Below are 26,348 nucleotides of genomic sequence, written 5' to 3' on the forward strand. Positions count from 1 at the left end.
TAAATGGAGCTCTCACTAAAAGACTTGAGAATTAGTGTGAAGAGAATAACTGCAGTTTTCTTATCTGCCCACGGTAGTTTTCATTACTGCTGAAGAAGCTGTTCGTATATTATGAACTATCCATGTGTGCCACATTATGGGTCATACCATGTCAACGTCCTCAACCTTACATTGATTCATTTGAAATTTCGCACACTCAAAGAGGCAACCTGGGGTACGAAACTATGCGAAGTTGCAAATCCATATCTTATGTATTTCCAAAATTACAAGGGTGCAAAATGTGCGAATTCGGCCTATCTTTTCACCATCTTCATAATTTTGAACTGCATAATATTTCGGCAACCAGGGTACTTATAGAAGTGATTTAGATGCCGTTGGAAAGGTCTTGAAGAGCTCTTCCAAACGATGCATGCAAATGTCAAGGGGAAATATTTATGAAGGTGGTGTAATCAAAATTTGCGTAGTCATTCTCTCAAAAACGTTATCACAATGTGTGAGGTTGAAAAGTGCCACTTTATTGCTTGATTTCACATGGAATGGCCCTTATACAGGGTGACTGGTAATTAGATGTATTCCCTGAAAGGGGTTAAAGTAGAGACAATTTGCAATAAATTTGACCATATGATACCCCGTCCGAAAATTAGTACTTTACGAGATAATCGAATTTCAATTGTTTTTTTTAAAAAATGACAATTTTCCACATAAAAAGATGAATTGAGAAAAAACTGCTCATTGCATGGAACTTATTTCAGCGTTCTCTGATAGCTAACAAATAAGTGATTCGTTGAAAAAAAAAGTTTTTCCCAAATAACAATCACATGCAAGTAACGGGTGGGTCTAAACTTACAAGTGATGATAAAAAAATGCACTCTTAGTTTACTTGGCAACGTATTAATAACAAAAATGGTATGACACGAAGCGTACAAATTACTTAAATTACTTCCTTGTGACATCTGCTATCCAACAAGGTACAAATGTTCCTGACATTCACATTTGTATACAAGAAATAATACTTCATTCATCTTCATGTGAATGGAATCAATGAACAATACAATTAAAGAACATTACACGTCTTGCTCAAAGTGGGCACCTCCGTTACGAATGCGGGAACGCAGGTTTTTACAGACATTTGTTCTCTTAACTCGTGATGTGATGGTGTCGTTGATGTGTTGAACAGCCGTAAAGATCCTCTCCCTGAGCTCTCCTTGCGAGTTTACCGATGTCTTGTCATGTGGCTCCAAATGTAAAAGTCGCAAGGCTTCAAATCGATAAGGGGATCGACCTGGGCAGTCATCATGCTGATAAATCATGTCACGTCTTGTAGCTAGAGGCACATCCTCCAACAACATTGCCATCCCGTTCCTCAAGAAATGTTCATAAGTGATGCCTTTTAAGATTTGGGGCAGGAAAAATGGCTCGATCAAATGATTGTTGATTACGCCCATCCATACTTCTGCCTGGGCGTGCGACAGTGGCTGGATGAAAATTACCAAAAGAAATGGATTGGCCGACGCGGCTCGATTCCCTGGCCGGCTCGATCCCCCGATTTGAAGCCTTGCGACTTGTACATTTGGAGCCACATGACAAGACATCGGTAAACTGGCAAGAAGAGCTCAGGGAGAGGATCTTTACGGCTGGTCAACTCATCAACGACACCATCATATCACGAGTTAAGAGAACAAATGTCCGTAAAAACCTGCGTGCCTGCATTCGTAACGGAGGTGCCCACTTTGAGCAAGACGTGTAATGTTCTTTAATTGTATTGTTCATTGATTCCATTCACATGAAGATGAATGAAGTATTATTTCTTGTATACAAATGTGAAAGTCAGGAACATTTGTACCTTGTTGGATAGCAGATGTCACAAGGAAGTAATTTAAGTAATTTGTACGCTTCGTGTCATACCATTTTTGTTATTAATACGTTGCCAAGTAAACTAAGAGTGCATTTTTTTATCATCACTTGTAAGTTTAGACCCACCCGTTACTTGCATGTGATTGTTATTTGGGAAAAACTTTTTTTTCAACGAATCACTTATTTGTTAGCTATCAGAGAACGCTGAAATAAGTTCCATGGAATGAGCAGTTTTTTCTCAATTCATCTTTTTATGTGGAAAATTGTCATTTTTTAAAAAAACAATTGAAATTCGATTATCTCGTAAAGTACTAATTTTCGGACGGGGTATCATATGGTCAAATTTATTGCAAATTGTCTCTACTTTAACCCCTTTCAGGGAATACATCTAATTACCAGTCACCCTGTATATCATTACTGTTCCAGAAACGCGCGCTGGCTTCTTAATTTTGAAACATTGTATTTCTGAAAACTCAAATTAACATACACGAACGTATCCTGGTAATTTACGCGTTGCATGACCAGTCGCCAAATCCCTACTGGTATCGTCTTGTAATCACAGTGTATCGTGTTCGATTCTCTCCGGAGGTATAAATCAGACCGCATGAATAAACATTGTACTAAAGTCTCGATTAGCCGCTGCGCACAAAGTGTACTTGAAAACACACATTTACGCTACCATAAAGAGTCGGTTCAATTCGGAGAACATAAGCGGAACCCGGGGTGGGATGGAACCAAGGGGCGGAACGGAAACCCCCTCTTCATTTCTCCGTAAGGGGGCGCAAGTTAAAGAAAGTCTCTGGAACTAATCAACTATCCATAGTGAGGTGCTGGCAGGTAGTTTGCGCCATGTTGAGTGACCAGTGTCAACGACGTTTTGGTGGAGTTTTAGTTTGGTTTTGTAACTATTTGCACGTCTCGACTGTGAAGGTAAGACAACTTGGTTGATGAAACAATCTTAGTTTGTGAAATTTGCACAATAAAAACTTATTTTGGGCGTGAGGAGGTTACATAATTATCATACAATATCATATGTATGTTCAGCAATTATATTACATTTCAAGTAATGAGAAAAGAGGGTCCCAGTGGCGGGACAGAACGGGCAGATTTACATTTGTTAATCTTTTCCAGATTTTTCTTTATGTGTGTAACGTCTACTTCTGTGTAAGTTATATTTTTACGTCTGTCAGTGTTCAAAGGATATGTACCGTAATTTGTAGCCACTTTTGTCTAATATATACTTTTTTACAGCCGTTTTACAGCAGTGTTCCGTTCTGCCCCGGGTTCCCCTACCAGTCTCGTGAACAAAAATTACAAACAAAAGACTACATTTTGTCTGGTATGATAATACTCGTAAATTGAAGAAGCTACCAAAAGAAAAAAATAATAGAAGTCGTTAGCTCTGCTAGCAAGTATTTCCTTAAAAGTTAGTGATAATCGTCTCCTCATTTACAAACTTACTTTGGCGATCTTTATAGTCCGTAATTGCTTATAAAAACAAAAGCAATGATCAGGCTACAATTAAGATTGGGTGATAGGATAATCACTATCGCTAGGGACCACACTCATTCGATTCCAGTTTATGACACACATATTTTCTGCTATAAGGAACAAAAAGGGGTAAATTAACTGACCGTAAAAATGTAAGACTCTTTTCATTCCAGCTGTAAAAGGGTAAAGCATAACAGAAGAATTTAAATACTAATTGCTGAATCAGAGGTTTAACAGTACAAACTGACTGTGAAGCACCAGGTCAGTAATTTCAAGGTCAGCTGCACATATGCAAAGCAGACGTAACGATGCAATGGTGACAAACACTGCTTTATTAGGCTAACTTGAGCTGATCCGGAGGGTGTATATAAAAATTGTGTCACATTATTGCACGACGGATAGCAGACGTTAACGTAATGAGAAAAGTCTTTACAAACGTTTCAATGCAAATGCATATCAAGGGAGCTAAGATATCGGCGTAATACAAAGAAATCAGGTGTTACAGAATTGGCGAGGAGAATCATGGATGTAATAAAATGTAACTAAAACAACTACCTACAGTGCGCTTGCAATTATGAAAAAGAGCTGCGGCCGTCTAGTCGGTAACTACCACGCAGGAGCCCCGAGTTCGAGGTGGCTGAGCTCAGCTGGTAGTATTTTCCGACAATGTCCCTGCAAAAAGCTGCTCTAGAGGGGTCACCCAGTCTCTAATGAACGAGTACGTGTAGACAATTCGGGGAGGAGGTCCATTGTAGCAGAGTTTGATAATGTGTGGAGCCCTCGTGCGACTCTGTACCTTCACCTTTTTGCCTCATAAATATGAAGGCAATGGCAATTTCTTAACTTCATCATCAGACATCAATGCGTCCACTGGCTGCAATAACTTTGGCATATTTTTCTTATTTGGAAGACACTAAATTTCAAGACTACGTGCCCGATTATTGTTCGATTTATTTGTAACAAAATTGACGATTCTTTTTTAAATTGTGGAACTGGATGCCACGAACGATAAATAATAGTCCAATAATGATAATAATATAAATAATATATGTGAGAAGAAAAACTTTTGTTTCGTTCCTCTTGTGATCGGGGAGAAATTCTACGATGGGGAGGGGGATTATTATGGACTTCATTTGTGTTTTTTACATTTTCCGTCTGAGACATTTTACACTGTGGCATTGGCCTGCGTGTACGAGTGGTCAGCGTAACGCGTTACGAAAAATTCAGATCCTGGTCAAGGTTTTATTGTATTTGTCTCATCGTCCATTTCATATATTCACAGTTCATCCTCGTCGTTGCGATTAACCCAAGAGGTTGGCGTGGGATTCATGGGAAATCTTCCCTTGTTCTCATATTAATTTGCACGGGTAGATTCTCTATGCAAACAAGCATGTTTATCTATTTCTCAATACAAGTTTTAACACGCGGTAAACAAATTTATAGCTTTTTTCACTGTGGTTTCATTGATCGGTCATCTATATACGACCACTGTAACAAAAATAACTACAATACTGTCTTACGAACACAATCGCACGAATCCGGAATTCGCCCTCAAGCAAATGATACAAATGAAACCAAGAAGTTGCAATTCACGCACTGTAATGTAAATAATATACCGAACACCGAAAACCACTTCAGATCGATTCCAGAATTCTCAAGTGCAACTTGTCGCTGTTTACCCCGTTCGCGAGAGGCTCTTGAACTGTAAACAACACTGAAACCCTTTCTTGTGTAATCCTGCGACTTCCTTTCCCTCAAAGTCATTCCTCTTCGTCAACCTCCTCCCCCTTTACAAGAAAAGCTTGGAAAGTTTCTTCTCGCTGTTTTCATTACCCTGCCCGAAAGCATTTCAAGTGGGCACGTCAAGCACCTGACCTGTCAAGAATGTTCCAAACCGGAGTTAGTTAGTTCCCATTATGGAGCAGGATGAGAAGAAATCCAATTCTGTCCAAGTTTCAAAGGTTAAAATTAAAAGAAACGTATTTAAGGTTTCACTGGAAAATTGGACTTTGCATACAACGTTGATAAACCAAGGTAAATACTGGTTTTTGATTGAGATAAAAATTTGGGTTCATCAGCACTTAGGCTATTTGCACCCGTACATTATGCGAGGCGCCAGCCCCTTACCATAAATAAAATCAACCCTTCTCTCTGAGGACTAAATTCTCCTCATCTAGTAGCGTCGTTGCCTTGTAATCAAGGGGTCCCGGGTTCGATACGCGGTGGAGGCACATAATGGTTCGGATCCCACTTTAAACTCTAGGTCCAGTCCTGATTAGCCTTGCAGTGCAAAAAGTGGACTTAAAACACCAACTCAGCAATCAACAACTCTCCTTATCTAGTTTAAAATCTGAGGCTGTAAAGGATCATTCAGCACATGTAAGGACAACACACAGACCTACAGAGGATTATAGTGGCAGTAGGTCCAGAGCCTCTGTGGCCTGCAATGCTGCAGTTGTGTATCATGATTCTGATGCAATATATAAAACTTAGTTTCAATGATCACTATCGAAATTCGTCATAGGGACTTAACCTTAAATATCTATTCAAATGAAAATGAAGCATCTACTCCGCTGCTGTTGAGGAGTACGTTCTCATGAACACCTGTTCATTTCTATTAATACGACCCATAGAAACGTCCATGAGACCTATGAACCCCTGACTTCGTAGTTCACTACTCTAGCAGCCGGTCGTCTGTCTATGCACAAAAGAGTTGAGTTAAAACGACCACTTCGATAGCACCAGACTTATGTTTCCTTGGTTTGCCTCTTGTTTCAAAGCCCTTCGAAGACATTTACTGAACGACAGGTCTTCCTCGACATATCTTGAGTCTTTCTAAATCCACGAATATAAAGTATACAAAATCCACGCCTTGCCACGTGTTGGGAATGAAAGGATTCGCTGATGCATGCACCCAGCCGACAGCAGCCTCCCATCGATCCGCCGGAGAACTGCCAAGAACGTATCTTATTGCCGCTTGGTCATATACGTGTTGGTCTCCTGTGATAACGGGTCACGTTTCACCCACATCGTACCTTCTTCAAATTATATCCGAGAGCTCACAGACAAATGTATTCAAAGGATATGTACGCCATGAGCGGCATGAAGAAGGCAACCTACCCGCACCTCACAGAACAAGAATAAGTATTTATCACACGTGCCTTGGGTCAGGAGTGCCATCCGCCAGTGATCTTGATCCCTGATTAGTTCATGTCGACAAGTCACAAATTAGCGACAAGTTACTTACTTCACAATCATAATAATAACTGGATATGTTACATTGTAATTCGTGATTGGTTGATTTTGATTTTATGGGCATATCATATGTTTGCCCGTCACAAAATACCGGTGTAAGACCCTTAACTGAAACAAACTTTAGGACAGGCCTCTAACAAGAAAATAAAACTTCTTCGCTCAATTTTTAAAACCCATTCATTCGTTCATTGCTTAACAAGAACTAAAACTATACTGTTTCCGAGGATAAAGTCTCCTTACCTATTAACAGCTGAGGCTGTAAAGGGGCACTCAGCACACACAAGGACAAACACAGGACAACACGACTCCGGATCTGCAAGAAACAGTTAACCGGAGTGTACTACGGAAAAGAGAGGGTGACTTTTGAGTGCCTTAACAAAATTTAATTATGACACACAGAACTCGAAATGCATCAAATTAAGGTTGATGTACTTTTTGCTGTATCAATTGACACAGTTAAACGGGTTTCTTTGAAAAGTTCTCGTGTTATTTTCCCCCAAATTTCGATGTTACTCTTTACTGCAATTCGGTGTTATTTTTACATGCATTTTTACTGTTCCTTCTATGCTTAATGTTTTCACATTGCTTTAGTTCTGGAAAATTGAGACAAATTTTAGTTTCAATGACAAAAAAAAAAATTAAGGCTTGCCTTTGTGACAAATGACCAAATTTCTTCCATTTGGAAAACTATTACATCACCCAAATCTTTGAAAATAGTCATACATATTACTTTCCTCAATAATGTCAAGAAAATCCCTCTGCGACCTCAAAATATTGTTTTGTGTCCCGAAACACAACAGGTACTTCTCCCTGAAAACTTTCCCGTTCCAAATAAATTCCCTTCTGGGAAGATTACCCCCCGGAGCGAATTCTATTGAGGAAAAGTTTAAACATTGTCAGTCATGCCTGCGCCAATAAATGATGCGTGACAATTTCTATTGAATCGAACTTTCACCAGCAAGGCTAGAAACGACAGATCAAAAAGCACTTCAGGTAGTTCTTTTTTAAAAAAGAAGTGTCATCCCTAGTTTATTCTGAAAAATGGCTTAACTCGCATTATCTCGTGATTCCAAAACACCGAAAACTTGCCTCCTCAACTTTCCCAAATACATTTTAGACACTTTATTGTGCTTTTCTCAACTTTTCGGTGTTATCGTTAAAACGAAAACTTCACGTTCCTAATTAGTGGATCCCACAGCACAGCAGCTGACAAAACTACATTTTATATGCATCTGCGTGTATTTTGATGCACCAAAAGTGCAACATTGGCAGTTTATGCACTTTTAATGTGTTACTAGAGTCAACATATTTGTGTCAATTTACACATTTTGTGTTCTGTGTGATATAATAGAGGAAGTGTACCACAGTCGAACCCTGGCTTATTTCGAAAAGGCAGAGCTGTAGACTGGCGTTCAGTGGCCACTCACAATGGATGGTATCACATTCAGTGGTATGGTCACAATGGTATTGTTCTTACAACTCAGAAGTGTCTGTGACCGTACCAAGGCAGAAAACGGAAAAACAAACACCACCACGTAATAAGTGCGGGTGGTCACACCGGCGCCGAGCTACTCCGGCGTGTTTCACCGAATGGAACCAAATCGTTTCGTATTCTTGGCCGAATTTGCCAAATGTGTTGTGGCGTGCGCTCTTGATAGACTTCTTGCATTGCTACGTGGCAAAAATAGACAATAAAAGGTTTATTGAACGTCGAGAATAAGAAGCCAGAAAGCTGTTGGCTTATACTTACAGGGGGTTTGCAAAACACTGGGTACAATTTTTCGGTATTAAAAATATGTACAAATAACAAAACTCTTCCAAAATCTCGTTAAGCCACTCCCTTAAAACCTCCATAATAAAATTTTCAGCAAAGGTTTTCCAATGTAACATTTCGAATGCGATTTCGGTACATTCTGAACATCAAACGCCATCACACGATTTTTCTGATGGAAGTGTTTACATGGCCGAACACGGCAGTGTAAAAAGCTCTACAGAAAGCTGAGCCAACGTGATTTTCAGATTGACGTTATGAGCTTGTGGATCAGGAGCGGCGGCAGAGGGGGCTGTGGCCCACCCTATGAAATTGTAACAGGAAAATTCCGTGATTAAAATAATAATAATAATAAAATGCAAGTACATATGTAGATAACGCCTAATATGATGCAAAACATTTGAAAATCGAATCTAGGATCTCTAGTTTCAGCATGCACTCCACCATGCCCTTATCATGTAGGTCTGTAGTATAACAGCATTCTTCCATATTTCCTCTTAACTCATTATTCTTAAATTTTGTAAATTCCAATGAATTAAATAAATAAAATCCATGTATTCCATCATGTGCAATATCATGATAGATTCAAAAGATGTCCACATGTACAGATGGATTTTCAGAAAATCCATAACTGGCCCTTAAAAAAGAAGAATAGCCAGATTGTGAAAGGAAGCGAACACGTTAATCAATCACCCCACGACTGACACTGACGCGTTTACACCAGAAATCAGTGAGCCAGATGAGTTCAATTACTATCACACACACGAGAGAGAGACCAAATACGTTGAAGAAATAAAAACTCTGTGAGAGAAAGAGAAAGGGGGAAGGGGGAGAGAGCCTGCACGAGCACATATTACATTACCAATAGTTCTACACTAGCAGCAGAACCATCCAACACATCCACTCACATTGTTTTCATTTTAATTTTAATAGAAAATAGGGTACGCGCTGATTCCAAAGTGGAGACTTTATCAGACTCATATACTTGGAAAAATTTATATTTTTCAGAAGTCGGAACAAAATATTAGGTTAAGCTTATTTTTACGATTCCTCCATCTTTGTAAATAGCGGGAAAAACTACTTAAAATAAATCTGGACACATTTTTTAAATTTCTTGCCTTCGAAACCTCGATCAAATTACAAGTTAAATTTATCGCAAGCTCACATTTTCCAAAATATTTTTCAGATTCCTATAAAAAAGGTAAAGGTAAAGTGCTCCCCTGTGCATAGCACCACGCTATGAAGGCGTATAGGGGGTGTGGGGGTAACGCCCCACACTTTCTTGATCCGGTCGCGAGTGAGGGTGATGTGATCAGCATCACGCCCCTGACCGCCTTTACCCCCCAGGGTTTCCCCCAGGTACCCATGTTATTCGACGCTGAGTGGGCGCCGGGGCCGCCTCCATCGTTAGAAAAGTTCCCGGATTTGAACCGGCCGGGATTCCTATACACTGGAAAATTAATTTCGACTCTAAATTCGACTTTCAACTCTTTATGGATCTGAAACACGAATCCGCAGGAAAAAAAACTCTGGACGTAAAAAAATTATACGGGGATGGGGGAGGCTGGATCCAGGATTATACAGTGAGTAGCATTAGATATGATGAACGCCCCCCGATGGTAATTGCATTGTAATCAAGGTGTCCCGAGTTCGATCTCCGGTGGAAACACACTGCGTAGTGGTTCGAATTCCACTTTAAACTGTATATCCGGTTCCAATTGGACTTGTCTGACTTATTTGGTTAATTTTACTTCGCTTTTGGCGCCACGAGGGGTGATGCCTGGATGAAATTTATGAAGGGACACTCACAAAGAACACCCATGCTCAGGCCGGGATTCGAACCCGGGATCCCTAGCGTCGTAGCGTGCTGTACTAATTAATCACTCAGCCACGGACATTATCTGTGCATAAAAATATTTAAATGCTATAAACTTTACATAAATTAGATGTATATAAGTGCTCCCCTGTGCTTTGCGCCAAGCCGAAGGCGTACGGGGGATGTGGAGTTAGGGCCCCACACTATCTTGATCACGACCGAAGGTGGAGGTGGCGTGATTAGCACCACGCCCCTGGCCGCCTTTACCCACCAAAATGTCCTCCAGGTTTTTTTTCTTCAAGATTTTATTCTAAAAAAAAGTTAAAATTATATCTAATAGTGACACGAGTAAAGATGGACATCACAAAAATTATCACGTTCTTTACCTTTGTTAACACTTATACTTGGGTCTTTTGGAGAAAATAGAAAATTTAAGGAAAAAAACGTAAATCCGTCATTCTGAACTGGAGAATCTCGGTAAACGAGGAAATCCAACAGCCTGTAAACTGATTCATACCGAAGCCCAAGCTTTCTCGCGTCTATTCGATTTCAATCTCAATGCACTTCTCTTCCTCCCTCGTCGGAAAGTTAGGCTGAAGAAAAGAATTTCGTAGATTGTAATTCAAATCAACGAATCACTTCACCTGGTGGTGAAAGTATGATTACCGGGGAACTGCTAATATATTCATATATTCACTTTTGACCCTGTAGTCTTCTGCTCCTTTTGCATAATCAAGAGTCGGGAGAACTTGAACCATGAAGAGGAAAAGGAAAGGATTATTCAGCATTCTTGCAATTACCGATTTTCTTCACTATAAATGAGCTCTGAGCTTAGCTAGGCAAACACTCCGTGATTAAAACTTTTCTTTATCGTCACTCCGCCAAAAAATGACAAATTGGTATACTATTCAAATATACCAGTGACCTTGAAATTTGGCGGCTAGCTCACACATGGGCGCTTGTGTCCCATATATACCGCGTTTGGTAGAACCTGTCCCGCTTCCCGCGCTAGGGAGCGCTCAACAGTTTCCGTGCTGGGGAAAGTCAAAGCCAGGCAGCCAATTAAAATACGCAACGTCGCAACAGCGTCTACGTAAACGCCTCTCTTCTGGCTTTCATTCGCTCCTCGCTGCCCAGCAGACGATTTTTTCCTCGTTTCTCATTGACACCGAAACTGTTGAGCGCTCCCTAGCGCGGGAAGCGGGACAGGTTCTACCAAACGCGGTATAGGCAAGGGACATTACGCCATACGTTCACCACGCAGCGACGCCTATCCTGACTGCCACCTTAGCTGGCGGATTATTGATGGCAATCGTTTTCTTGGGTGTATTCCCTGCTGAGACTATACTCTATTCCGAGAGCAAGGTCGCACAGAAGGATAGGAAAGAGGTGGGCGGAGCGAAGCAGTACACGTTGAAACAAACAGCTGGGAGCTGAAGTTGCTTTTCCCCTCCACGCAATCCTATTCCCCCCCGCGCGTGTTCATTGGTCGAGCCCTCGCGTCGCGAGTCACTACTTGCGCAGAGAACTGATGTCGTTCGCTCGCTCCTGAGATTCCAGAGACAGAGTATACTTTCCCAGTTGCGAAGTAAACGCAACGTTGCCAAACATAATCCTGCCTTTGCGTGCTTGTTGTTACCAATAAATGTATTTTTCATGAGACCGGGTCAACTCACCGTATTTGTGAAGGAGTGCACATGTAGACTGCAGAGCAAGCAGAGGTACTGTAACGTTTTAACAGGGGCTGAAAGGAAGGAGGAAGCTAGGCAGGAGGCTTCGTCGGTCGCGTTCCTGCAGTGGGAAACATCACATAGTCTGATTCTGGTTAACAGTGCAGTGAATTATTCTATCTTCAGCTACCAAAACAGAACCTGTGAAAATTGCATCCTACTATTCAACTTAAACGATTGTGTAGTTACGTCACGTTTCATTGATTACCAACAATGAAACATAATGTGCTTATTACAGAATTTGTTTAACGTAACAAATTATTCCTCTGTATTCGTTTCAATCCCATGATGCAGTCCGCTACATACCTTAGCATTAGCCAAAATAACCCTATCTGCAACGGCTATCGTAAGCAAAGTCTTCAAACTCGTCTACCGTGCATAATTGCTGCACTGGGTATAATTTCATGCAATTTTTCAACTTAACTTCCAAAGAAGCAACGTCAACATTTTGCAGCAACAGGTGACTGACCGATGGAAACATGCAAGCAGAAATCCCCGTCGGGAATAGTTGAGTGTAGAGTACGTACTCTGGCCTTCATAACAACGCTTCCTCGCGAAATTGTATCCAGTTAAAACATTTCATGGTAGCAGTGGGGCAAAATTTTGGGAGAGGGTACAGTAATCACCAAAGTTCTTTGATACGAATTGTAACTCCACACACACACACCTCAAATAAATTGAAGGGCGGAAGATGCTGTCGTTCAAAGGATCTCGTTTCTAATAGACAACGGCAAAAATGTTTATTGTGGCTGAAATCAATATCATGCTTTCGAAAACAATTGAAGCTACACTACCATAAACCTTTTATGCTGTGGTCCTAGTTAGATCGCTGATTTTCCTCTCGCAAAACTTTACAAGTAAATTAGTGCATACCGTGAAAGGTCCACTCTGAAAGATGAATTACTTATTCAGTAAAACTTTGCTGTGTATTTCATGTAATTAAAAAACTACATTAGCACTTAATTGCTCTTCCCCTTTGCTTCGCTAGTTTAAACCACCAAACAATGTGTTTTATCGAAATATTGCACTCCTCTCTTGCAATTTATGAAATATAAAGCTTTCATTTTAAGAGCGATAATAATTATTATCAGGTTATTTTTTGGGTCAACAACTTCGAAGCCACTACATATTAACAAATCTTTTTTTTTATGTTAAATTATTACAAAATGTTGTAACTATCACACAAGTTCACTTATTGTTTGATGTCTGTATCGTTCCCGTTATCGTAACAATAAAAAAAATACTAATGAAACATTCATCCAAATAACATTCGTCTCTACAGCATGTTTGAATTAACATGTTGGAGGTGCCCCAAGAGAGAGTCAAGCTTCCCAGGCAACAAAGGTAAACTGTGTTAAAATAAAAGTCGTATTTGTAACAAAGATATTTCCATTACATTTAAAATATTTTTATTTTATATAGCTTTTTGCCTCTTTAGGTTCGCGTCTACGGGAAAGATTAGACTAATTAAAATAAACCGATGAAGGGATATTCTCAAAGAACATCCATACTTCGACCAGGACAGTGAAAATAATAACTGCTGGGCCTTTCCACGGTTGAATACAAGTAGATGCTGTTATATTTGATTACACCAAGCACTTGAACCGAGATTATCAGTCAACAACATTGGACCACAGTCCGAGGTACCATACGTCCTCTTTTCTCTGGAATTCCTCTCCTTTTAGATGCTAAAAAGGGTCTTCGGGGGATTTTCTTTGTAGAGTAAACATGTAAAGGTTTTCTATGCACCATTAACAAAAATTTTAAAATGTTAAAAATAATCATAGCAAGTCAAACATCCTCGTTATATGTTACTCTATAGCTAGAGTGCGAATACAATCATAAATGAAACATGTGTGTTACATTATGTGTTGATTCATTTCACCTTTGCTGATTTTTTTTTTTAATGTCCTCTTTGTCACTTCACAAAGCATGGTAACCATTACCATAAGAACTATACTTTTAGTCTCAAAATGCCGTTCTTATAAAAATTCGTAATATAATATAAGAGGCAATATCTTAGATAATGCAAGTATCTCTGTATCACCACCAATCAGAAAAAGGTACTGAAAAAGAACAAGAAGTTTGCGTTTATAAAAATGTCACTATCTTAAAAATCTATCCGAGATGAAAGAGGAAGTTCCTTGCTCTTGGTTACAAACATGCGTTACGAATTTCCTGGTCAGTGATCTTGAAGATGAAATTGGAGAAAGTCTGTGGCAGCTGTTGCCTTCTTATAAAGTTGTCCTTGTTGAGATTCTGCAGTAGCGTTCAAGTATAGTTCCGAGTGACCTGAACGTGTAAGATTTTCATTCATTCCATTCATTAAATATCACTCATTCAGAAACACGAGGTTAGCGGATAGATGTTAAAGATGACCGCAGAGTGCAGAGAGATTTATTTCAAGGAGAAGGGTTTATTGGGTTCTGGTAAACAAGTGTGCTTTAAATTGTTAGCACATCACAATTCTCAAGCATTCAATCCACTGATTGATAGAAAGACAAACAATAAAGTTGTTCTACAGTGACATGCACATACAATGCAAAACTAATAGGATGCAAAATGAGCACAAACAAGATATTAGAATATAAAAAAGCTCAACAGCCGCAAGTGAACTTTCTACAGTAGATGTAGCATTCTGGTATTCATTTTCCCACTCAACATGCAATCCAAGGGGTCAATATTACAATGGCTAGGAATATATCCCATTTATTTGCTGCGGGAGCGAGCCGAATGCGTATTCAACGTCGAGCTTTGATACGCCGATCCCACGTAGCAACGAAACCCAATTCATCCATACAGGTGCCATCTTCAGGATGCTATCAACAGAGATCGATTAACACGCAGGTTGCCATCGTAATCTGTGGAAAACCTCTTCACAATTTAGTCTGCACTGGCTTCATAAACTGTTGGAACAGGCGAACATGCACAATGTCATTCGAAATGATAGAAAAACCCTTCCACTGGCAGAAGCGGCGACCGTGCACGTTGCCATTCTACATTGCAAAGAAACAATTACCGATTTAGTTTGAACTGGCTCAATAAACTATTACGAACACAGTACTGCATATTTCAAGTGTATCTCGATGTAGAGGAGGGGAGTTAGTTCTATGACAGTATGATCTAGACTAGGGCTGGGCTGATACCGATGCCGGAAAGTTTTGGTTGGATTCAATTCACCGATATCGGCCGATACTTTTCCTGGCGTTTGGATCGTTCCCGGGGTCCGCAAAAATACTGTGCGACACTTTTGGGGAATCTAATTACCCTGGAAGTTATGGAAAATTTGAGGTTTCCATTGATTTTCCACTAATATTATGTGGGGGGGACTGTATTTGTGATTACATAAGACGTATGTTAATATACTGATGTAATTTTTGAATTTTTAAACCAAACCTCTGAAAAACGTATGCTTATAATTGGAGTTATATTGAACAACTTTTAACTGTTACAATTTTCAGGCATCGGTATCAATAGGAATTGGTGAGTATTACTATCGGTTGAAAGCGGTATCGGCTCAGCACTAATCTATGCCTAAAACTTGAGACCAACCCGTTCTTGTGAAAAGAAAAAGGTAAGAATTGACAACAAAAGACGGATTCCCTGATTATACAATTATGCCACCTCTATCACTGATAATATGTAATCAGTCCTCTTCAAAGATGACTTGAATGAAACCTTTCTCATCTTGGTTGTCCGTTTCTGAAAGTGTGCTGACATCCATGTAATTTTAGCCTCTAGAGCACAGTATGGAGTTACGGCGTTAAAAAAAATGCTTCTGTATATCATCACGTGCTGTGGTCAATCGTGTCTGGATTCAACGGGATCTGTCGTATGCTCTCAAGCTCCGGGCGTTTCTATTATTCTCCCCGATCCGAAACTTAAGCCTCTTTGTCAAAGCGATAAAATGATGTAATGATCCTGTCAAACATAGTGCAAACCCTTGCATCTACTCAAAACTAAGTCCATGTGGATTTTATAAGCAATGATTACATTGTATGAACAGCCTATTATTCTATCTCATACCGATATTTCTTTCAGTAATTTCTTGTTACCATTATGACGATGACAAATTAAACTACATACGGGGGCTTTGTCGAGTATTTATATTTATATTCTGGTTATTTCATTCGTATTTCTATTTGGTTATTTTATGCAGATTTATACAGTGGTGGTACTAGGCATTTGGTGTGGCTGAGCCAAGGGACTTCATATAATAGGATGGACCACATCTTCAAATAAAAATGTATCTTTGATATTGATGTTATGAATACAAACAAGGATGTATATCCATTAATAGAAAATTTAAATGCTAGAGTAAAAACACACAAATTCAAATATTTCCTGGACAAAATAGTTCAAGTCTAAATGTTTTATCTACCCCAGGTCGAGTATTCGCTACATTTTAGAGTCTTCTTGGTTACACGACCCGTAACCATTAAAATACAGTGTGAAGGAAGTGAACGACAGACTAGCAATACTATTTTCAAATCTGTCATAACTTATACGATACGTCAAACAGCAATCTATTGTATTGTAGACTTCCATGGTCCGATACAATCATATTCATCACTTTCAATTATTTATTTCTCGAAAATTTGGCCATCCACTTACATAACACTGACTATGAAAAATAGAAATGTACTACAGGAAATAAGGTTGTTCGCAGAACAAGATAAAAATAAGTAGCACACTTTAACACTGAAGAAAACTTTATACTTCAACGCTGATAAAAATCGTACACGAATTCTGAAAATTAATAATCAGATAATATTTTTAAAAAAAAAAAAAACCTTTGACACATGGAGGAGCATGTGGCAACTAGGTGAAGGGCTCGGAGGTAAAACATGGTGGCATTTTGGTCATTATTGAGTCACAAAGTAAAAAGAGTCATCAATCAATCAATCGAGTGTCATTGCCACGTCATGCAATTTGAATTGGAAACACTGAACCATTCTGAAATTGGTAAACACAACACGAAAACTTATCTACAGTATAGCTTCTAACAACCTTTCGGCTTAAGAAACTCCATAATAATCAAAATGTTACTTACCATGTTTTACCCCCGAGCCCTTCAAATAATAGTGGTTGTTTTTATCATGATGGTAGTGTAAAACCTTTCTCCCCTTAAATAAATACCTCAGTATTATGATCACAACACGTGTATTAAAATATTGCCACATGGAAAGCAGTAGGTTGGATATTACTACGATGATTTCAGTCGTTTGAGGATGTTTTCCTATTAACTCTCCCTAGAATAATATGAATTCCATACAAGAGCGTCAAGAGGCGGTAAATGAAATCACACACGCGAGCAAACTGCAAGCGGAAAGAACAAAGGGCAAGTCTTCAATATGAGATGTAATGAAAAAAAGAGTAAACTTAATAAAACACAAAATGACAGATGCCTATTAGGATTCCACCTTGCATTGGATATGACAGCCTGAATTATTAGGGCAAAGTGTCTTCCCGATATTGAAGCGTCAAAAACACAGAGAGAGAAGTTAGGGAGAAAATTTATTATTCAAGATTTCTCACTCATTCTAAATGTCTCGCTTCCCCTCAGTTTTCATCGAATCTTAATTTCCACGTCAAATATTCCGTCAGGGGGAAGGAATTACATGACGCTTCCCCTTGACAGTCGAAAATCTACTGAAAGGGGTGAAAATGGATGTTTCCGAAACGAGGAGGAAGGGGGGGGGGAAGCAAATGAAGAAAAGTAGTCCCCGGCACGTAATTAAGTTTTAACCGGCCTAGGCTCACTATCTCCCTAAGCGATCCATCCAAATAATTTTGTGATTCATTCCTAATACCTTTCCATTTGGGCTTTTACTCCGCTGCATTTCGAAACAACGAGAAGCTGGACATCGCCAACTCCTAGGGCTGGTTGTACAAATATTTCCAACTGGAGATCCGATTTGATCTCTCTTTTCTTTTTCTTCATCCCACTCTCTCTCTCTCTCTCTCTCTCATCCATCTTTTCTCTCTTTCTCTCGTCGTCTTTCCTCCATCAAAGAGACAGAAAGAGAATATTCCTCTCTAATATTATTATCTCTCTCTTTTCTCCTCTCTTTCTTTCCTCCATCTCTCTCTCCCCTCTTCTTTCCTCCATCACAGAGTGAGGAGGAAGATTCGCTCGCTCGCTCTCTCTCTTTCTCTCTCTCATCATCATTTTCCTCTCTCTCTCTCTCATCATCATTTTCCTCTCTCTCTCTCTCTTTCTTTCCTCAATCTCTCTCTTTCTCTTTCACGAGAGAAAATTGAGGAAGGGAAAATAGTGAAAAAAGAAATGAAGGGAAGACAGGCAGGCAGAAACAAAGAAAAAATTAGAAAAAGAAATAGGCTATAAAGGTTACAAAAGGACAGATGCAACTCTCCCACCACTTTTGATCCATAAACTATTTTGAGTTTATCTTTCCACCCGTTTCAATTTCGTGCGTCTGAGTATCATATGTTTCAAACCGATCACATAACTTACGCTAGCCCTGTACTATTACCGAACTTCATGGTGCAGGGATAAATAGAGTGTGGTCCGAAACTAGAGATCCTGATATAGAATCTTCAAAGGTTTCCCATCAAAATCGTAATCTGTACACTTTGGTTTTATTTTTATCTCGATACATTTCGGCAGTGTGGGCCAGCCTGATTTTGGATGGATTGTGGCCCTCTCTAGTGCAAATGTTGACGCCGCTCCTAGAGTTCACAAACCTACAACATTCCTCCAAAACAGGAAACGTTTGTTCCGTGTAGAAGAACTGTTCCTCTTTATAAGAACCGGTTTATCTTTCTTCCGTTGATAAAACAAGGCCGGGCATGTGCCGAACTGAACAAGAAACCGAATTCCATTTAGGTTCCTGGCATATTTCCTCCTCGAAAAGAACGTGTCGGCTTTTATTTACTTGATCATGACATTTATGAGTCGGCACACTTTACGGAAACAGTCTGAAGAAGATTGCTGATGAAAGACGGCAATCTCAAACGGACGCGCTGAAAAAAACGAGAAAAGGACCCCTGCGAAGGCTCATCCAGCACGGAAAGTCTGTTCAAGATATGTTGCATGTCACAAAAGACAAACTGCAGGCACGTTGCCTGAGCACGCAAGTTTGGGTATCGTGAGGACTGTATACAGGAATTTCAGAGAAATCTGAAAGATGGCGAGAAAGCAAGTATCGTTTACTTGAATATTGTATTTTGTTTATTTAGCGTCGCTTTTCTTCCACTTTGGAATAATCGCGAAGTTAAGGATGATGTGTGAATTGGCTAATACGCTACCGTATAATAAATAGTCACTTATTAAATAGCTCGTATCTGAACGACAGTATAGCAGTAAAAAAAAAAACTACCAAATGCTTGTAGAAATGTGTTTAAAGAGAGAAGAAAATCCGTACCAACTCGAGGAAAAGTACGGTCGCAGGAACGTTTTGAGTTTTTGCTTAAATCTTTATGTACAGATGGACTAATCGGGACTAGACGTACAGTTTAAAGTTTGATAGGAACCGCTATGTGTCCCCACCGAGTATCGAACTTGGGACACAAGGCGACGACGTTACAGCTACGCCTTATTGCGAAGTTCTACGGTAGGGAAAATAAAGAAAATTATATTATTTGCATTGGCACGCGGGTGATATGTGGATTTACGATCGTAATGTTCCTGCACAAGTGGCTCTGAGTCTCACTCGTCCTGTCGTAAATGCGTGCCTAGGGAAACCCCTGCGGGGTAAAGAAAGGAAAGCGATAGTCGTGCATCCACTCCGTTATGACTGAAAGTGAGAATGAATGAAGCAAACAGCCTTCCATGATTTCATGGCACTGGGTAATGAACACGAGAGCTATAGATTTTATATAATCTATGTTGTTATGCGTCATGATGAGGTTAGGCGGTGAGAGGGTGATATTAAAATGTAATTCAATAATTCAGAAATGATTGTGTAAAATACTTTCCGAAAAAATTTAAAAAAGGGTTTCATTATGATACTGAGATTTCTTCTATTTTTGATTATTGGTTTTATTAGTGGATACGTTAAACGATAGAAATTACTCATGGATAATCATGCCAAGATCGAGTTAAATTAATTCTTCTGAAATAAAGTATTATTCAGTCAAATTTCAATGTACTAAAAGCAAGGAACTAAGGTATAAATGATGTATAATAAATTGTATACTAAAACCACATACAATAAATAAAACTCCTTATGCAGAAAAACAAATCTTACTTGTAGAAGGAAAATATCCATCAACTCCGACAGATTCCGTAAAAATCTTTAACAACTACGAAAATTTCGGTACCAGTGGTCAAACTGGTAGGGATACTATCCGCCCAGTTCAGAAAAAAATAATAAAGCATTCACCCAGTTTGTATAACTTGCATAAGCATTCCCACTTTGGAAGAGTGACAATTACGCAGCAGTTGTGCATTTATTTCAATATCATCGGAATGGACACTACTGCTAAAAAAAAACTTCACTATACAAGAGAGTATGCATTTCTCTCCATGTTGCATGTGGAAGGATTTTCTTTAAGGTGATTATTAAGCTAGACACGATGTTTGAAAAATATGATCAATAAGTATTTACGGAATCCTATGTATTCCATATGGGAACTCAACTTCCGGGTAATCAAATGGGAGTTTCGACTTTTCCTACCACTAAGACATAGTTCAACGTGTCCTTTATCCGCCCATGTACTATTCTACGGCATTGGATCTTTGATATTCCCGAGAGAACGAATAAAATAATGGTCCATAAGCGTAATGCATTTATGCTTGCATCCTACGGAAATCCTAGTCAGTGTTGCCAAACCTGATGTGCACAAAATAGCTAAATTTCACCTTAAATATAGCTAAAGTTGACTTTCAAGGGGCTAGATTAATGAAGGCTGCATAAAGTGCCTCCTAGGGTAATTTTAGGTGCCAGAGGAGTGGTGGCACTGCTAATACCTTTAACTTTTAAAGTGAGGACAATTTATTCTTAGTTTTCACTGTCTAGATCTGGCGGCATCACCCATTTCAATAATCCACCAATGGTTGCATGAAATGAAGGAATCCTGGATAACAATATTATGTCACCTTCACGTCAGCTATGACGCTAAAAAAAAGCAGCTGAGGAGGTAAGAGAGAGTGGGGCGACGCAGCCAACATAATAATATCACATCACGTGTAAAATATATACTCATGGCAAAAGCTGGTCTTTGTGGGCCGGAGCCAGTGATGGCATCATAGTGGGGCAGGAGCCAAACGAGTGCACGAAAGAGTCAGATCTGGTTCCAAAAGAGCGAAGCTGGCAACAGTGCTCGGCAGCTGCCGCAGAGAGGACGACCTAGGGGAAATTGTCACTCTGCCCCCTTCAACAGATTAGAACATAGATATAAAATCAGGAAACATAATAGAGATATTCAATTTTGATAAATTATCTGTTGCAAACTAGCGAGATAAAAGAACGAATAATATTTTGTAATAAGAAATAATTTATCTCTACTGTAACACTGGAAAACTAAGTATGGGCATGCATAAGATACCTCTTAAATGTAAGTACCGCGTGACGACCTTCAATGTATGTGTGTTTGCCTTTCATAATTAAATAGCTGATTCAGTATTCTTAACCTTAAACCTTTGATCCCCAGTCTCTGTTTAATTCAAGACCCACAAGCTCTACACACAAGAGACGGTTACACAATATTTGCAGAGTAACTTACGCGCCAAGCACATATTATGCGCAGAACATTCACTCCGATTTACAGCAGGCTGAATTTTAAGCCAAGCATAACTTATATATTAATTTATTCCTCCTCTCCACACGTCATATCTCGACCGAAACATGCACTTCACTATTTCTCACCCTCTGAAATAGCTCTTGACAGTCATAATTGCTTCTTAAATACAAACATGTCCTCGATATGCTTAAAAGATTAACGGTCCATGCATTTCAGGTACACAAAGCAAGCATATCTTGGTCGGAAATAGCGCCAAAACACTTTTTCGTCTGCTACTGCTACTGTTTCGTAACGCACGAAGTGAGCATAAAGAATAATTTTCTTACGTAGGCTGAAGACTGGCTACCTAACCAGACCAGACAATTTCCGGATTAAAAAGGAAAGCAAGAAAAATTTGTAACAAAATTGGTACTATTGAAAAAAGTAACACAAACATATCAATATAAAAAAAATTACTCACTCCAGATAAGACCATGGAAAACAGTTATTATATTAATATACATTGATTTATTTTATAATATTTATAGCTAATTATTATATGAAGATTCTGATTTTTTAAACTTCCGAACATAGGATTCAAAATTAATTTACAAGAACAATTTTCGGTAAAAAAAAATTAGTGTACACATCTCTAACAATTAGTTCAAAAAAGTTTGCTCTGTTGGTACAACACACGAAATTACATTAACCAGAAGTCAAGATTAAAGCCATGCACTCGTTTAGTTTATCAAATAGAATTACATATTGCATTACAACAAATTCTAAAACATACTGAAGAAGCTTAATTGCAAAAATTTGTTTTTGTAATATTCGAAATGACAAAGTTGGAAAGTTTAGAATAAAAAAAACAAAAATCGCACGTGATCAGGTAAAATGTTCTGGGCTCATCCTGGTGCCTTAGGGAGACACTCCACGTGGATCGATAGATAGGTTCGGAGACTGCAGCCGTGAAAAGGACTCAACGTTCGCCGCGCCCAATTCTCGATACATAGCGCAACATGCACATTAAACAAATAACTTAGCATGCATAGAACTGGAAATCTCCTCGTCCCCTATTCCCACGGGCACAGCTCTGCAGAATATTTACCAAAAAGAAAAGGAAGAAAACCGTCAACTCATTCCGAGTTCCCACTCACTTTGGTAAAACAAATTCTACGTTTCAAAGACAAATTTCTAGCCAACTACGTGCCACTTTAATATAGTAATAGCTAAGTTTAAGTATAAAACTACACTTGCTATTCAAGAGAATAAAAGTTTATTCAACACTGTTCAAAATAAAGTAACAAAAACTACAAAAACATTTTACTATGTAATATCTCCCATCAGGAAGTTAGTTCATAGGGAAAAACGAACTTAATATTCGTTGTCACATCCTGATCAGTACAAAAAACGCTTAATTTCCATGAAATTTGCAGGTTTTTAAATGTATTTTTCAAAATTCAATGACTTTTCCAAATTTTTCATGATTTCCAAATCCGTTTGGACAGTGGCGGTGATTGGATTCCAAAAATGGAGGGGCAAGGTAACAAAACTGAGAGGGCAAGGACAGTTTACTTTCCATTGGTAGATAACGTTTAGTGCGGGAGGGAAAGTGGCAAAATGTAGGGGGCCTGGCAATTGGTCCCACGTCCCCTACTTACCACTGGTTTGGAACTTTGCAATTTCCTTCCGAATGTTCACACAGAGCTACTACAATGAAACTCTGAGTTCATAAATCGCTATTAAACAGCAGCACATAATATTGATTGACTGGTTTTAATATTATGAGCACGTCAGCCCGTAAGCTATTTGTGTCCTTCATGCAATATGGGGATAGGTTCCTTAACATAAACAAAATGCAAGACAGGACCCTAACAAGAAAAAAATATGTCTCAAAAACTTTATTAATCAATTTCTAAAACTGATACTGTTGTAGACTACTACAAACAACTAAAAGTATAGTGTCTCTGAGAATAAGCCCACACAGGCCAACACGACCCCACCACAGAGGATTGATTATGTTGGCCTTCGGTCTTGGCGCCTGTGCCTCGTTGGCCTCCAATAAGCAGTTAGCGGGGTGTACTACGGGGAAGTGAGGTTGACTGTTGGGTGCCATCCCATGTACACACAATACAAATGTACTTAGTACCTTTACTACATTGTTTTCCGTAATTTTGTCACCTTTCGACATCTTTATGTTCAACATGGCGATCATAATGAAAGAACAAGTAAAAACCACTTCCTGGACAAAGATTTCTAAAACTTAGCAGGAATCGTGAATCGAACATTGAACAAAACTACTCTGCTTCTTGCTGGCCTAGAGGTCCAATGTGCAGGCGGTAAGTTCGCACCGTACGGATCATTCGCTTGTCTCAACAAGTGCAAGCGAGTTACTCAAGCCTGTCACCCCCCCCCCCCCTTGAATGTGTAAAATTCGGTGTAATTCCAACAAAATGCCGAAATTCATGTTACTTCGCGGTTCAGAACAAAAAAAATTGTCTCGGGAATCTTTTGGCGTTATCGTTAAAGTTTACGTTCCTAATGATACATGAAGATTCCACCACAGGAAAATTGCTTATTCGTGTATATAAGATTATCAGTTCAGGTAGGGCAATTACTTATTGTAGTTGAATCAAAACACGTTTCCTTCTCCACGAACTTTCAGCTGAATGAACTTGATGTGCACATGATATTGCGGTCTTAATTACTACCAGTTTATGGTCCATCCAGGAACAAAAATGATCCCATGACTCATCAATGATAATGTCACTGTCTGCAAGGGACGAACAACTTGAGCTTCTGTGACATGTACGAACTTTCCCACGAAGAACAATCATAATCACGTGATGATGTTTCTTCTCTTGGATTACGCTCACGAAAGTTTCTACAACTGTTGCACGCCGTAACCAAAATTCTGCTGCAGTTAACATTACCTAAGGCATCGACAAGCAAGAAAACAGAAGTTCGTTCATTGTGAGAAAGATGTAGCATGTTCTAGGAGTTGCAAGAGCACTGTAGTGGACATTTCCGCTGTTTGAATCGAAGAAAATTAGGAGCAGTGGGAATTTCATACACTGATTGACGAGTTAATTTTTGGGGGGAAACAGAAATTTTAACTCATTCGTTCTAAGTTTTATCGTTCCACATATGTTGATCACTGAGTAAAAAAAAAATCTGCAAATGCAAAATTCAGACATGGAACAAACCAAACGTGACAAAAATAAATTATGGTCAGTTTTTAATAATAGATACATAGGTGTAGTCGAATAGAAAAATTAATTTTAAAAAAATGGTTTTGGACCAATTCACAGCGATTGACACTATATATTTTGTGTCCGTTCAAGTTCTCGTTAGTGGAGTTTTTTTTTTTTTCTTACGTGGATGGATCAGAAAAAAAAGGTTACAACAAGCATTCTGTGAATGCACGAAATAGGAGGTAAGTAATTGGTTTACCCGGACGTGCAAAAGATGGCGTCATATACGTACGCGTGGCAAGTTTCGACAACTTTACGTTCATCGTCTGCGGATTCCTTGGTCTGCGGAACAGTAGCCGATGCAATGGCGAGACGCTTGCAGAATTGGTCTGCCGTGGAAGTGCGAAGTGTCATACGCTTCTTGTGGGCGAGGAATGTTCCGGCAGCGGATATTCATCGTCAACTCGTGCAAGTGTATGGTTAGAGTGATATTAGTAGAAAAACAATGCTGTTCGGCAGTGGCGGCTCGTGGTGAACCAAGTGGAGGGGCGATAAGTCACAAATTTGCTCCACTAGTAATGTGAATTTAAATGACGCATTTCGTATAACAGCCAACGTGATAAGAAATGTATATATTCGTGTTTACAGAATATCATGTTACACGTTTGCACATATTATAATAAATTTAATAATAAATTAACAGTAATAAGAAGATCACAAAAGATCTAAGAACAAATATAGCTAATTCTAGCCGATCTAACAGTAGTATCTTCTAACTTAACAGAAGAAAAGGGAAGGGAAATTGCCAGACAACTTTGCCACATTATCAGGATTTTTTTTGAAACGTGCTAATGAAAACATGTTTTTACATCTACATGCTGTAGAGGTAGACTACTACATCATTGGAATCCAAATGTACTTTCAAACGGCATCAAATGCAAACGGCATTACTAAGCCAGAGGTCCAGGGTTCGAATCCCGGCCTGACCATGGATATTCTTTTTGAGTGAGTGTCTCTCCATCAATTTCATCATTCATCTTCATCGTCGTAATGAAGAATCAGAAAGCGACGCTAAATAACAAAAATCAAACAAGAGTCTGTATTTTTTGAATTACCGATGATATATTTTTTCCTCATTTGAAATTACGTTATTATTGCTCTATTATGGAATATAGAACGATTTTTTTCAACGGTTCGTAATTTATTATCTTACGTTATCTTACTGCTTTTGGCAACTGTTTACAGTTCTCCGGAGAGAGCGGTCAGCTTCTGCTAGGTAGTTGGGTTTGGAGGACGAAAACCATCGCCCTCCCTTGCATGTTTTCTACCCAGCTGCCTCGCCTCACAATACTCGCAGGCACATAAGGTGGGAGGACGGCGCCCCGCCAGATTTCTCTCGCTGTAATAGCCGTTTCGTATTCCCGCACAGTGGCGTGCAAATTATACGATTGTCGCGGAACAATAACTACAAAGCCGACTAACCAACGAAATATTTGCAATTCAAGCAATGCAAAAGCTATAATATATAAATGTTAATGTAATGTTTGTTC

At 39.2% G+C, this 26,348-nt stretch overlaps 1 protein-coding gene across 4 annotated transcripts in view; it reads right to left on the reverse strand.

Moving 5' to 3' along the window:
• homer (protein) overlaps window positions 1-26,348 on the reverse strand; it is a 427,795-nt gene that overhangs the window by 371,730 nt on the left and 29,717 nt on the right. The window lies entirely within an intron of this gene.

The sequence above is a fragment of the Lepisma saccharinum genome, chromosome 11 (assembly GCF_977018435.1).
Source record: "Lepisma saccharinum chromosome 11, izLepSacc3.1, whole genome shotgun sequence".
Taxonomy (NCBI): domain Eukaryota; kingdom Metazoa; phylum Arthropoda; class Insecta; order Zygentoma; family Lepismatidae; genus Lepisma; species Lepisma saccharinum.